This window comes from Artemia franciscana, chromosome 21 (genome assembly GCF_032884065.1).
Source record: "Artemia franciscana chromosome 21, ASM3288406v1, whole genome shotgun sequence".
Classification (NCBI taxonomy): Eukaryota; Metazoa; Arthropoda; class Branchiopoda; order Anostraca; family Artemiidae; genus Artemia; species Artemia franciscana.
Genome location: NC_088883.1, coordinates 3253352 through 3267724, shown reverse-complemented (window position 1 = coordinate 3267724; position 14373 = coordinate 3253352).

Sequence of the window (14373 nt, the reverse complement as noted above, 5' to 3'; positions counted from 1 at the left end):
GACCTAATTTCTTAATAAACAGAAGATAAACCTTGCCTACAAATGTTTAAAACCGATGACACAGTGAAACACATCCTAATGAGCTGATCCTAATTAGATAAGTTTCATGATAAAAGTGAGATAAAAATGACCCCAAATCGAGGTTTATTAAGAAAGTTTTTTTTTGTTCTGCGTAGCAATAAAAGGAAACCAATATCTTTCCAATTCCAATTTTTCCTTTTCGTTTCTAATTTTACGAATTACGAATATTGGTAGATCATGAATCCTCCGTTCGTTTGGTTGGGAGAGGGGGGGGGTGCAACATCGAAAAAAAACTTATCTAATAGTCATTTTGTTCTTGAAACAAAGCGTTATAGTAAAATTTTTAATGTACCCAAACTTTGATTATGTTAGGCTTCAAACTCTCCTCTTCACATATGCTTTTCCTTGACACAGAATGAACGCTATTGGGCCAATCAAAATATATCCCATTACTTTTCTTTTCATTTTATCTTTTCATTTTTGTGAGCGAGTGTGTGCAAGTGCAAGTACCCGTCATAATTTGGAAAAAAAATCTTATAATTTCTTTCAAGTTTGAAACTGTTGCTCGGTTTAGGTGTCAAATTTGCTCTTTAATTTGAGCATATCATTTAAAAAAAAATTAATCCATGCTGGTTTTACCACAAGAAAAACGAGAATAATAGGGTTCTATTATACTTCATAATATGTTCATTTAAAAAAAAATTAATCCATGCTGGTTTTAACACAAGAAAAACGAGAATAATAGGGGTCTATTATACTTCATAACATGTTCCACAGTGATATTTTTCCAAATATACTAACTTTGAAACTTTATCATCAATTAAAAATGTGAGGCTAGTTAATTGCAAAACTAAATATATCTATATATATAAAAATAAGTTGTCTCTGTGTGTGTGTGTGTGTCGAGTGACGTCATGTTTGTGTGTCGACTGACGTCATGTTTGTCGACTGACGTCATTATAAGGATTGAGCTGTATGCGTCATGAAGTTGTTTGTCGACTGACGTCATGTTTGTCAACTGATGAAATTACATATCGGGACACAAATGACGACCGGGGCACAGGGAATATAAATGACGACCGGGAACCTCAAAGAGTAATTACAGACTGGGGCACCCGGACACAAATCACGACCGGGACACAGGGAATATAAATGACGACCGGGACACAGGGACACAACTACAACGGGGACGCCGGGGGCACACGCGGGATATATAAATGACGACCGGGGCAAAGGGATTGTTCGAATAGAAATTACAGACCGGGACACTGGGACACAAATGACGACCGGGCACCGGGACACAGGGAATATAAATGACGACCGGGACACTCAAAGAGAAATTACAAACTGGGACACTGGGACACAAATGACGACCAGGACACATGGAATATAAATGACGACCGGGACACAGGGACACATCATTAGAATAATGAGGTATAGATCTGAATACGGATTGTTTTTCCCATGGACAATTATATGTTGCATGTTCAAGAGTCAATAAACCTGACAATCTATTTATATGTACAGACAATGGGACAGCGAAGAATGTTGTATATTCGCATGTTTTACATAGTTAAAAACATATATATATATATATATATATATATATATATATATATATATATATATATATATATATATATATATATATATATATATCTGTATTCACAGGTGGGACACAGGGACACAACTACAATGGCGCGTAACTAATATGGCGCGTAACGACTTAAGCGCGCGGGGGGGGGGGCTAGGGGGGTTGCGCGAAGCGCCCCACTAACTAGGTGTTGGGGTGGCGCGAAGTGCCACCCCAGCAGCTAGTATACATATATATATATATATATATATATATATATATATATATATATATATATATATATATATATATATATATATATATATATATATATATATATATATATATATATATATATATATATATATATATATATAAATATGCTTCCGGTTTCATCACATTTGGTCGGGTCAGTTTTTCCCCTGATACTTAAGGTGCTTTTACTTCCTAAAATCTGTCAGTTCAACATTAGATTTTCTTGTTTTAAAAATTTCAAAAGTGGAAATAAACACGCTCTACATTTGCGAATAGGTCAGAAATGGAATTATTAAAGAATAAGAAGGTAATACAGTGAATATAATTTCCTGAATGACGAACAAAAATCATTGAAAAAGAAAATGAGACTTAGTGCTTTTTGTAATGACATGTGTTCTAAAACTAGATAGGTCAAATCGGTTATAGTTTGGTCATGGAATCTGGTAGAGAGGGATCCGCTCCAGAAACCATTTACTTGTTTTTAGTTTTGTTTCCGGTATTCAATTGAAACCCATTCTCTTATTTGTACTTATTTACACAAGACAAAATATGCTTCCGGTCTCATCACATTTGGTTGGGTTATTTTTTTGTCTGATATTCAAGGTGCTTTTACTTCCTAAAATCTATCAGTTCAACTTTAGATTTTCTTGTTTTAAAAATTTCAAAAGTGGAAATAAACACGCTCTATATTTGCAAATAGGTCAGAAATCGAATTATTAAAGAATAAAAAGGTAGATATACAGTGAATATAATTTCCTGAATGACAAAAAAAAATTATTGAAAAAGAAAATGAAACTTGGTGCTTTTTGTAATGACATGTGTTCTAAAACTAGATAGATCAAATCAGTGGTAGTTTGGTCATGGAATTTGGTAGAGAGGGATCGGCTCCAGGAATCATTTAATTGTTTTTATTTTTATTTCCAGTATTTAATTGAAACTCCAATTCTCTTATTTGTAACTGAAATGCGTAGTAGGCCTAAGCGCTGATAACGTTCTATCCCTTACGTTATGTATTCACATACTAACCCACAAATGCAGGATTGTCTCTATGTGCATTATTATTCTGACTTCTCGCTATTTTCGCTTTCCTAAATAGTTCTTTTAACCGGCGGTGCTTGTGGGACATTTATCTCTGCACCGGCATACTGTACAAAATGTTCTCTGAGAACAGAATAAAGTGAATTAAAAAAATATAGATGAAGATTTTTTTTCACAATTTAGAAATTATGTGTGCACGTATAAGCGGTACCAACACGTTCTTTTTTTTTATTGTTATCAATTTTATTATGCAGCACTAGCAGACCAAGCTCTGCTTGTGAAGGGAATTAAAACGATTTTTAATGTAAACCCCCTGTGAAAATGTATACCCACCATACCCTGATTTACACAAGACAAACTTTTGCGTAATTTTTATAGAATTCGTTTTTTTAAGCAGATACAAAGGGGAAGGTAATTTACAAACCCTAGTAGTCAGTTTACTCTTCCAATTAGCATCTTTGGCAATTTCTAATTAATTTAAGGTTTCTGCCGCAATGATGCCAAGATTGGTTCAGATTTTCTGGATATTCTTTGTCAAATAATGCCCAGCGGATCAGTTAATAATTCTGACCAACTTTTTCGAATACTTTCAAATTTTAAATGTCAAGAATATGTCACTATATAATGTTATACAATTTCCGTGTAATACTTTGACTTATCCTGTATCTTTCAAACAGTTCGTGGTAACGAACTGTAGTAAGGAGCGACCCGGCTCAATAGTTACCAAAACTAAAAAATGGAATTTTGATACCAAAAGTTACATCTAAAGAATCACATTTTAATGCTGATCTTAAACATATGAGTTTCATCAAGTTGAAATTTACCCATCAAAAGTTACGAGTCTTGAGAAAATTTGCCTTATTTTCAAAAATAGGGGGAACACCCCTTAAAAGTGATGGAATCTTAAAAATGATAGAATGGGACTGTTCCGTCCTCAACGCCCGCTCTTTACGCTAAAGTTTTTTACTGTTTTAAAAAGTATGAGTTGAGAGAAAGAGTCAAACTTTAGCGGAAGGAGCGGGGCGTTGAGGAGGGAACAGTTCCTTTCATATAAGGAGCAATTTCTGTTCGTTATAAGCTTTAATGTCGCTCCTTAATTTCAGTTAAAAAAAAAATTTTTTAGTTTAATGGTTAGACAGCGCTATTGTGCTGCTTATGGTTTTGCTTTGGCTTTATTAGGTCTGCTGACATCAATGGTATTTATTAGCATAAATTGGCGATCCCACAAACAAATCAATTTTTAAAAATCCTAATTCAATAAATCAAGTATAGTGTAAGTTTAATTCAACAAATTAAATCTTAGAGTCAGAATCTATTCAAAATTATGAGCTTATGGACCATTGTAATCGAGCTGGGTTCCATTATGAGATGAAGAATTCATGGCCACCCATAAGCTGAATTTAGGGAGGGGGGAGGCTTATCTAGTCTAATCCGCACTTCCAATGCTATATAATAGAAATCTAAAAAAAGCCAGGAGAGCTGGAGCCCCTCTCTGCCCCCATACGGGGCGCCCATGAAAGCATTTTGTGCTGGGCGTACGGGTATAGGGAAAGTGGAGGGGATGTATACTGTAACATTGGTGGTAGATCTTGATTGAAAAATCCGAGTATATAGGAGATTTACCTTTGCCCACAGCAGCTCATTGCTGACAATTTTAGTAAAAAGCCAAGCATAAGAACTTACATTTATGACTTTTTAATGAGTGTTTATTGTTTATAATGTATTGCGTAATTTTTTTAAATTCACCAAGTAGCGTGTTTCCTAAATAGTTACTTTTCCTTCATATATATATAAATATTTCATATCATATATATATATATATATATATATATATATATATGTAAAATAATAATATGTAAAAAATTTTGGTTTCCCAGTAGTAATGTTCTATAGTTGGCAATAGCACATCTAACAACAGTTGCCATTTGCTTTCTTATTTATTTTTCAGATTTTTCTTATCTCAGTTAATTATCGTATAAAAGTAATATTGCGAGAAGCAACGATAAAATGCAAAGAAGTACTTTTTTTGCCATAAAACAAATTTTTATTAAACGCAACTGAATTTATGTTATGATCCTCGTAAAACTTAATTACCGGAAACAATTTGAGCTTTGATGCTTTTTAATCTTTTTACAAAGTTATTTTATTTAGTTATTTGTTTTCACTGAAGGGATAATTACTATTTTGTCTGATGTATACGAGCTACTTCCTCTGACCTTTGGACAATGCTTCCAATTCTGCCAATTCAATTTTACGTCTCAAAATCTTGTTGTCCCTTGATTCCTTCTGAGGTGGAATGTGTATGGGGGACAAGGACTTTTGAGCCCGCCCTTCCTTTCAAAATCTCGATATTTTGACGATTTTGCCAGCCGGTTTTACATATTTCTCCCCATTTTTTTTCTGTTATTTGGCACCCCTTCAAATGTAGCCTAGACCTTTCCCCGAAATAGATTTCTGCGAAGCCCCTGATCTTGTGCACACTAAGCAATCGAGTATGTAATTCCTTTGTTCCATCTACCGGTCAGTATTCCTATTCACAAGTGTTAAATCACGAAAATAAAGGAGGGGGGAAATGTTATTTTCAAAATCTTGGGGGACGAATTCGTTTTATTCATTTCTTCAAAAAAATTCCAAAGAAGAGTCAAGATATAGGGGGGTATGCCCTCCCCTGTGTCCAACAAATGACGCTCCTGTTTTTACCCATCTAAATAATAATTATTGTTTCTAGGGGGATAGACTTATCGCCGTAGGTATCGAATGTATTTTGTCTGCTGTTGTATCACTTTACTGTTAGGTGTACAAGAATATATGTCACAGTTCCAGGCACGTACACATGCTTTTTGTGTGTGTGTGTCTGGGAGGGGGGGTATACTTCTCCAGAACTGTGAAACGTATTAATTATTTATGTATTGGGCGTATAACCGGGGGTGGCAGCCCGAGAAATATCTGAATTTATATTAGTTCCTTTTATTTTACATCTAATTCTTCTGTTTTTTTTTCTTACTTGTCTTCCTCCTTCCAGATAAATTCCTCTTCCACGTGCAAGATTCAATTTTTTTTTCTTCACATACAAAGCAAAAACATATCTTCTACAAAATGCTGTCGCGCTAAGAAAGACTTTACAGTTTTGTTAGACGCACGGCAGTAACAAGTAATAATTTATATTCCATTACAAATCACACCATAATAATCATCAACTCGAACAAATTTCCTTAAAGGAGAAATTTTCGGAGGACACGTTCTGAAGCCTCCTCCTCCTGTGTATGCATCTCTCATTATTTCTCTGGTTATGTCGTCTGTGCCCTTAACTCCACTTCCTTTCCTTCTTAGGTTATGTGTGGCCGTTTGACCATGTTTCTACTTTTCTTTTTAAACAATCTGTAAAACCTTGGTGAATTTGGTAGAAATTCGGTAGACTGTTATTAACCTGAGAGCCCTCTGCCTATTTCCTACTGAAAATTGTTTCGTTATCTTCTATTTTGTTCGGAGAAATGGGCTGAAAATTCGGTAGATCTCTTGAAAATCGGTTGAATTGGGAACACTTTTTGACACAACGAAAACTCTATTGAGCAAAAACGACCCAGCGACATCGTGATTAGAAATCCGAGTGAGAGATTTATCGGATTGGAAATTAAATTTTCTTAATGCTCCATTCCTAGCTAGACTAGCAAGTGCTGATTTATGCCAATCAGAATTTTTTGTAATTTTTTTTTTCATCCGATAAAAAAAAAATGAACAACCTGATTGACTTAAATTAGCGCTAAGTATGACTCATTGTGAATGGGCCTTAAGTCTTCAGGAAGTCGACAGGAAGATATTATTAATTGTAATCACAATTTTTTCCGTCAAAGAAATGAATGATTCAACTGCAATCCAAAACAGAAGAAACCAAATATTTGCCTGTACGAAGGCCCTTTTTTCGTCAGTATGACTTAAAATCCGGCTTCCAAACCGAAATTTGACTCTTTGAACCTAGTGCAAATCCACCCACGAAATGGGATTCTTCCCTAAAGCGTACACGAAGCAACTAGTTTTGTAGCACCTTGATTTTTATTTTAGGGTCCTTATTTCTACTCACCAGATTTGCCTGCTATTTTGTAGAAGCTAGCAATATTTTCCAGAGGGAATGAATTATTAGCGGCAGCTATTTTCGTAGATTTTTATGGTGGGATGTTTACTCGATTTCTGCCACGGAACGATGGCGATAAGGAATTTAATTTCCCGTGTTCATGGATATTCCTAGATAACATTATAAACAGCAATAAATTGTAAAATATAACGAGCCTTGTATTTATTTGATTTAGAAGAATGGCTTATCGACCTAATCAACGTGGGCATAGCCTACAATAGACAAACTAGAACGACCTTTTTAGGGGGGTTGTTGTTTAGAGCCATGCTGTACCAGGTGTACAAATTCCCAATGATGTAGAGATGGAAAGGATTGTTGTTGATTTGTTCATGAAGATACAAATAAAAGTTATTTTTGAAAATATATAGGGGGCATTTTTGTTTTTATCTATTTGTTTTAGGTCTAATTGAAAATACTAAAAAGTTATTTTTAGAAAATTGATGATGTAAATTGCCCATTGGTGGATGGCGGCCCTGGGTTGTTACAAGGATTTTTATTTTTCTTAGGGGGAGGGGTTATTATCATCTAGATTGCACGTTTTTATGCAACCTTTTCCTTGAGGGTGGGGGGGGGGTCCAAGCAGGAAAGAGAGGTGGCTAGATCATGCCTCTCCCTCAAGATCCCATGATTTCTGTGAACTACTTCAATAATACATCAAAATACGATTTGTTTATACTATCCAATTGCGGGGACTTTTACAATTTTGACTTTAAATTTCCTTTCAGTCGAGAAAGCCTTAGATCTTATCTATCATCCTTGGTATCAAAACTCTCTTAAATTTTTATGTAATCCTATCAATAATGTTTTGATTGAGTTACTGGGTAGTCATATTTTGACTACCGAATGATTATACGTTATTTTGTTAAGAGGAAATGAGCCTTTCTCTGAATTCGCATTTGTAAATTTTGAATGAAAAGAACAAATTAAATGACAGGCTTTGAGTGACAGGAGGTGATAAGAACCAGTTTTTTATTCACTTCATCTATTGTTCTACAATAGTAATAGTGTTACACAAGTTGTAGAGAGTTGAATGGTTAAGAGTTAAATTCATGATTAGAATTACAAATTTGTGTAGTAGTTAGTATGGTAGTAGGTCATGAGCCTAGAGATTTCCGGGGTATTCTGGTTTAGTTGCTGATTTCAAAAAAGAGGTGCTCTCATTGATGCCAGATAAGTTAATTCACAAAAATGTCAGGGCGGGGAAAGAACTTATTTTCTTATTTTGAAGGAAGAATCAGAAAGATATTGTTCAAAATGCAGGGGAGCAATTTTTTTATTTTTCAATGAAAACTCCAGAAATAAGTATTTTTCATTTCCCAGGGATGTAGTTGGCTCCCTTGCCCCTACCTGATTGACAATTTTGTTGATTGGCTATACTCAACTGTTAAGTTGGCGTCCGAAGTTTAAAAAAAATCTTGTTAAAGGAGGAGAATTTATAGAAATTCGTTATGGTACTACGGTACAATCCAGAACACGCTCTAGAAGGGAAGTTAGGTTAATCCTAAGGAAATAAACTAAAATATGATGACACTTTAGTAACAAAATTATGAAAAAATACAACAAAGATTATGTAGAGCAGGTCGCTTAAAACGCATTATGGTACCTGTATTGTAAACTCCCTACCGCTCAAGTTGTTCATTATAGAACCAGTTTTTTTCGTTAGTTTCTTTGAGCCTAGCGTGAGACAAGACAAAGAGAAGTGACAAAATGGATGGAAAATACATAATTTTGGTTATAAATTTTCGCATTAAGGGTGGGTGGGGGGTAAAGTATTTGGACAGTATGAAGTTAGAAAACAATTCTTACTACATAATGTGCGGAATAATTGTACCTAACACACTAGGCATGCAGACCCGCTATACTTTACCAATACCCCACCCCCCTAATGTGCAAAAATATAGCCTAAATGTATATCTAAGTTATTGTATTTTTATCTTAGGTATATCATTCAACAGAGCAATTTTCTCGAGTGTCTTCTGGATTACACGGTAGTGCCTTAGTTAATATTGCTTTTACGGGTTTGTAAGAATGTAATCGGCCAAAGAATTTCCCAAGAACAAATTATCTAGTAATCAAATTTATTTTCTCCATAAAAAACTGACAAATTTTGGTAAGGTTTTCTCGGGTTTTCTGGATAAGGTAAAAAAAACTATTGTTCGGGGAATTCGTCTGGTGCAGGTAGGTATTTAGAATCCAAAAATTAAACCAAGGTGTAATCTTGCAAACATAAACAGATATGAGTCAACAATTGGGGCTTTTACACTATGCTTAACCCGTAACCCCCCTCGTAATATACAACATTACATATTTGCCATGCGTTTCGCCCTCTTGTGTCGACCCGTCTATCCATAAATTGAATTAATCAAGAACCGGAAAACTGACAAGAAATATGTAATTTGGGACAATGTTTGCACACGGGGGGGGGGGCTGATTATAGTGGAGCTACAGTCAGAATATGTGAATTACGATTGTTCTGTATGTTATGAAGTAAGAACTGTTTTCTCAAGATGCATCTTTCTCAATAGCCGCAGTTCTAGACTTGTACTCATAAATGCAGTGATTGCTATAATGATTGCTATAATCCGTTGATTATAAATTAAAATTAAGTAGTTGTGGGAATTAGTTAGTTTCCTACTAACTGTAGGAAAAGGCAAGACAGATAGCCCGAGGGAGTGAGAGGCAAATCTGGCATAAGCCCTTTTTAGGATTGTATGAAAATGATGTCAGTTCATTTATCGATAGATAAGGTGATAGATAGATATTTATCACCCGTCTATACGTCATTCCTAGGGCAGAACTAAGGTAGATAGTCAAAGAACTAAGAGAAGGAAAGATTGGATTGATTTTGGGTTAACGCGTAGCGGACAATGTCCACTGGACTTTTATGCAATGTCTTGGACTCAATTTGCTTGGACTCACGGGCCAACAAGTGAAACTTAAGCCTAATAGGCTCGGCCGCTTGTAGTCAGGTGGAATACCGTGTCATAGGAATACCGCGACAGTAAAAAAAAATCTGATTATTTGAATTAGTCAACTGGAGATTAGTAGACCCGTATATACATTAAAAGTATAGAAAGTCAATTTTTAATATAAAAAAAATTCCGTACGAAAATCAAAAGATTGTGAATGTTTAAATTTTTACGGGCAAAAAGTGGTGTCAAACTTGAATAATTAGTTGTGCTGTTTGTTTTGACGGGTCAAGGTTGCCCGCAAAACGCAGGAGCTTACTGCCCTAAAAATGCTATAAATCAGAAAATAGTTTCACTATAAGACCATTATATCTATAGAGAATATTTACTTTTTTTAATATAACATACAGAAGCGCATCAATTTTTTTTTAATATTTTTTCTTGAAAACACTAATGAGCTGAAGCTTACCCTTAGCCATATTTTATATTTATATTTTGAGTTTTTTGAGCCGAGTTCAAAAGTGTAATCTGTGTTTGATCTTCTATGTATAATTTTTTGCATCTTTTCTTTAATTTTTTGGCTAGATATATGGGATATATAGAGAAACCAATTACTTCTTTAAATATCGCATATGAGACCGTATCAGAAATTTGTTCTCAGTAATCATCCTAATAATACTAGTTACCTGAGATTTTCATGCAGCCACCACAGAGAAACAGATAGAATACTTTAAAAAATCTTGTGACTCTTTTTGTTCGTTTTACTGGCTTCAATTTTCACTCTGTCAATCTAATCAGGTAGAATTTAGCTTTTTGTTTTTTTACTGTCTTAAAATCAGATTTTTTAAAGGTAGCGTCATTCGGTTTCCTTCTTGTATGCGCTAATGTATAGTGCAATTGGCTAACACGAAAAAAACATCACAAATATTAACCGATGGAATTGAAGAACACTTCTTATCTCTTTTCCTTATCATTCTTCTTCTGTTTTTACTCGTAATTCAAACCGAGTCATTCTAGTTATCCTGATAGTAATTTTTACTTTGTATAACAATTTATTAAAACACTTATAATAATTATGAATGAGAAAAAAAAACAAACGAAACACGTTTTGGAACAAAATCATATGAGTATAAATATGATGAATGTACATATAACATTAGGTCTTGAACTAGAAGCATAAAGAAAGTATGTGTAACCAAAATTTTCTCCAAGTGATTCCAAAATTAGCCCGGACTGGTATCAATATTTATTCATCTTGTCCTTTGAAAAGATTTACTTCCTCTACCCTTCACCTTTGGAAAGTTTTTCAACAAATCCCGCTTTTACCACTGTTTATTTGCTCTTTGTGTAATCTCATACATAGAGAGGTGCCTCCGTGCCAGGACCCCCCCCCCCTCGATCGTCATGGGGTTTGATTATTTTTAAATTCTGGGTAGCGTCTTTTAATTTGCATCTTTCTTTCATTTGGTAAATCCCCCACGGAAAGATGTTTTCTTACGTACCTTTCTTTATGATGTTTCACAATGGCATGTCCCACAATTAAAATTGGAAATAAAATAAATAAATAAAATAAGATACAAAAGAAAAATGAAATGAAAAAAAACACAATGGGTGAATAGTTTTTTTTAATTATTATTCTATGTACTTGGTTGAAGATTCTTAACCCCTTATGGGGTTTCCTGGGACCATTTTGTGGGCAATATTTCTATTGTACGAAGTTCCTGTATACTAATGATTAAAAGCGCTTCTTCGTTGAAAAATCGTACTGGTAAGGAATTCAGTCAAGTTGGGCCAAATCATCAATGTCTTAAACCTAGTTGATGTCAACCACATATCCTTTGGTAAAGCGATTTTGTACTTGCTTAATATAGGTTGTACCTGAAGGGATGTGCACAGGCGATTATTTGGGACCCAGAGACCTGAAATCCAGAATTTGATGGATTTCTCCTCATTTTTTACTAGAAGGGTTGTATACAGGGGAGTATTTGGGACCCATACACCTGAAATCCTAAATTTGCCAGATTTCTTCTCATTTTTTACCAGAAGGGATATACACAGGGGATTATTTGGAACCCAGACACCTGAAATCCTAAATTTGCCAGATTTCTCCTCATTTTTTACCAGAAGGGTTATACGTAGGGGAGGTTTGGAGACCAAGACCCTGAAATCCTGAATTTGCCGGATTTCTTCTCATTTTTAATGCAAATTATCAAATATAACTTTTCTATTACTGCCCCCCCCCTAAAAAATCATGTGTGCTTGCCGGGGTTTTACTCCTCCAAAATTATTTTGCTTGTTCATATATTTCTTATTACTGACCATTTACAGCAATTTTAGGTAAATAGTAGCCCAATTGGGAATCTCTTCTCTGGACTTCCTCCGAATTTTTGGAGTTTTATCTACTGCACTGAACGTTCAATATTTAGGCAAGCTTAGTCACAAGGGGTTCTGAACTAGGTCATGCCCCAACGCCTGAGATACTGAGATAGAGCCTGTATTATGTTTCTGTAAATCAAATGGAGCATAGGAGGCATAATCAGAAATATTGTGGTCAGGATTAGAGGCCAAGTTAAGACGAAAACCTGTATACACCACTTCGTAAAGCGTGATACCCTTTGATTGATCTCTTGAAATTGCCAAGTTCCATAACAAGCATTAGACATGTTTGTATTTTCTATTGTCATTAGAAGAGAGATGTTAGAGTCATTGAGAATTTGTAAACAAATCGTCACTCTCTGAAAGACTTGTTTATCTGAGAAGAATTTTACCTGTTCTAGCAGAGAAACGAGGGAGCGGGTAACTTACATAGCTCCAAGCAAACAATCGTTTAGCCAAATTAGTAAAATGTTCTTATTGGCCGAAAAGTATTTCATTTGTTTGATTTGAAGGTCAAGGAAATAAAAATATGATTTACAATAGGCGGACTGAGAAGTCACCTGCTTTCAGAAGTCTTGTGCACCAATTGGTGTGCGCCATGCGTGCCATAAGTGGCACGGCAAGCATTATCATTCGTGTACTTATGCTGCAATGGCTTAAGGGTTGAAACAGACGAACGCACGCTGGTTACAAATCCCAAAATCTTGTATGAATTGACCACAAGCCAAAACAGTGCCTCTTCTTGATTTTTGGTTTGGACGAGCTCCATTATTACCTCATTACGAAAAACTTATACCTCAAACAATATACCCTAAATGTTATAACCCCAAAAGCAATTTATATTTTAGAGCAGATAATAACAAGAAGGAAGCCTTTTGTTAAAAAGTGCCGCGTTTTAAGTTCTCACATGGAACACAACTCTGGTCTCATTGATTAAAAACGGAAGTTGTTTAATAGGGATGATGGTGAAGAAGGGGGGAGGGGAAGTAGGAACTAGCAGAGGCGCCATTTGGTCCCCCCGAATCACTTGGTGTCGCGTAATCATCTAGGAAATGGGCATTTGACAGAACTCGAGAATTTTATTATGTATCTAACCTACTTTCAAAGTTTACAATGATTAATAGCAAATAGCGTAATTACCCCAAGGGTCGTCAAGTAATTATGCTCTTTGGTTAATAGGCGTGCAGTAATTTCAAGTCAATTGGACAAAATGGATTATGTTGGACATAATGAATTATTATGGCCGGCAAAGGGCCCTTTGTGGTGGAAGCTTGGGCCCCTGGAAAATCTGGGGTGGACATTTGCCCACCCCTTACCCCCCCCCCAATAACGCCTCTGTTTCAAATGAATAATCTAACGGTTACAATATCTTGTAATTTTGGAATTGTATTTTTATAAAATAAGGTAGAGGGTGCAGTTAATCAATGAAAACATTTAATAAATTATTAATTAATTAATGAAATAAAAAATGATAATTAAAATAACTAATGATAATTAAATAATTTAATTGGTAAATTAAAAAGAAATTATTGATTAATTAATAAATTGAAAATAATTTCGTTAATAAATGAATGTTCGGGGAGACAGAGGGGAGTGGGGGGCTAATCAAGATTTCCCCCAGGATTTAAGAGAGGCCAGAACTGTCACTGACCTTCTGCGCATCTGGTAGCACCTGTTTGCAGTGTTGCCGGCAGCACTATTCCTGCTGTTGCAATATGCACATAATTTCCAAGACCTACTGAGTTGATTTATTAACTTCTTACTACTAGATCTTTACTTACTTGCTCCTTATGTATCTGAACAAGAATGTCAAAAAGAAAATTTCTGGTCTGTGGGCCTGTGCCCCCCTACCCCGAAATGTTGATGTATTTTTTTTTACAATGTATATATATTTCCTAATCTTTCGCCTATATTTTTAAGCGTTCCCCCTCCCCGAGGTGAATTTCCTGCTTATGTGTCTGGTAAGCCCCGTTGTAAGTTTGATGTAAATAATCAGTTGTCTATTCATCTATTCTAGACCGTGGTATAAACAGGGGTTGTAGGGAATGAGGCAGCTACACCCACACGACTTA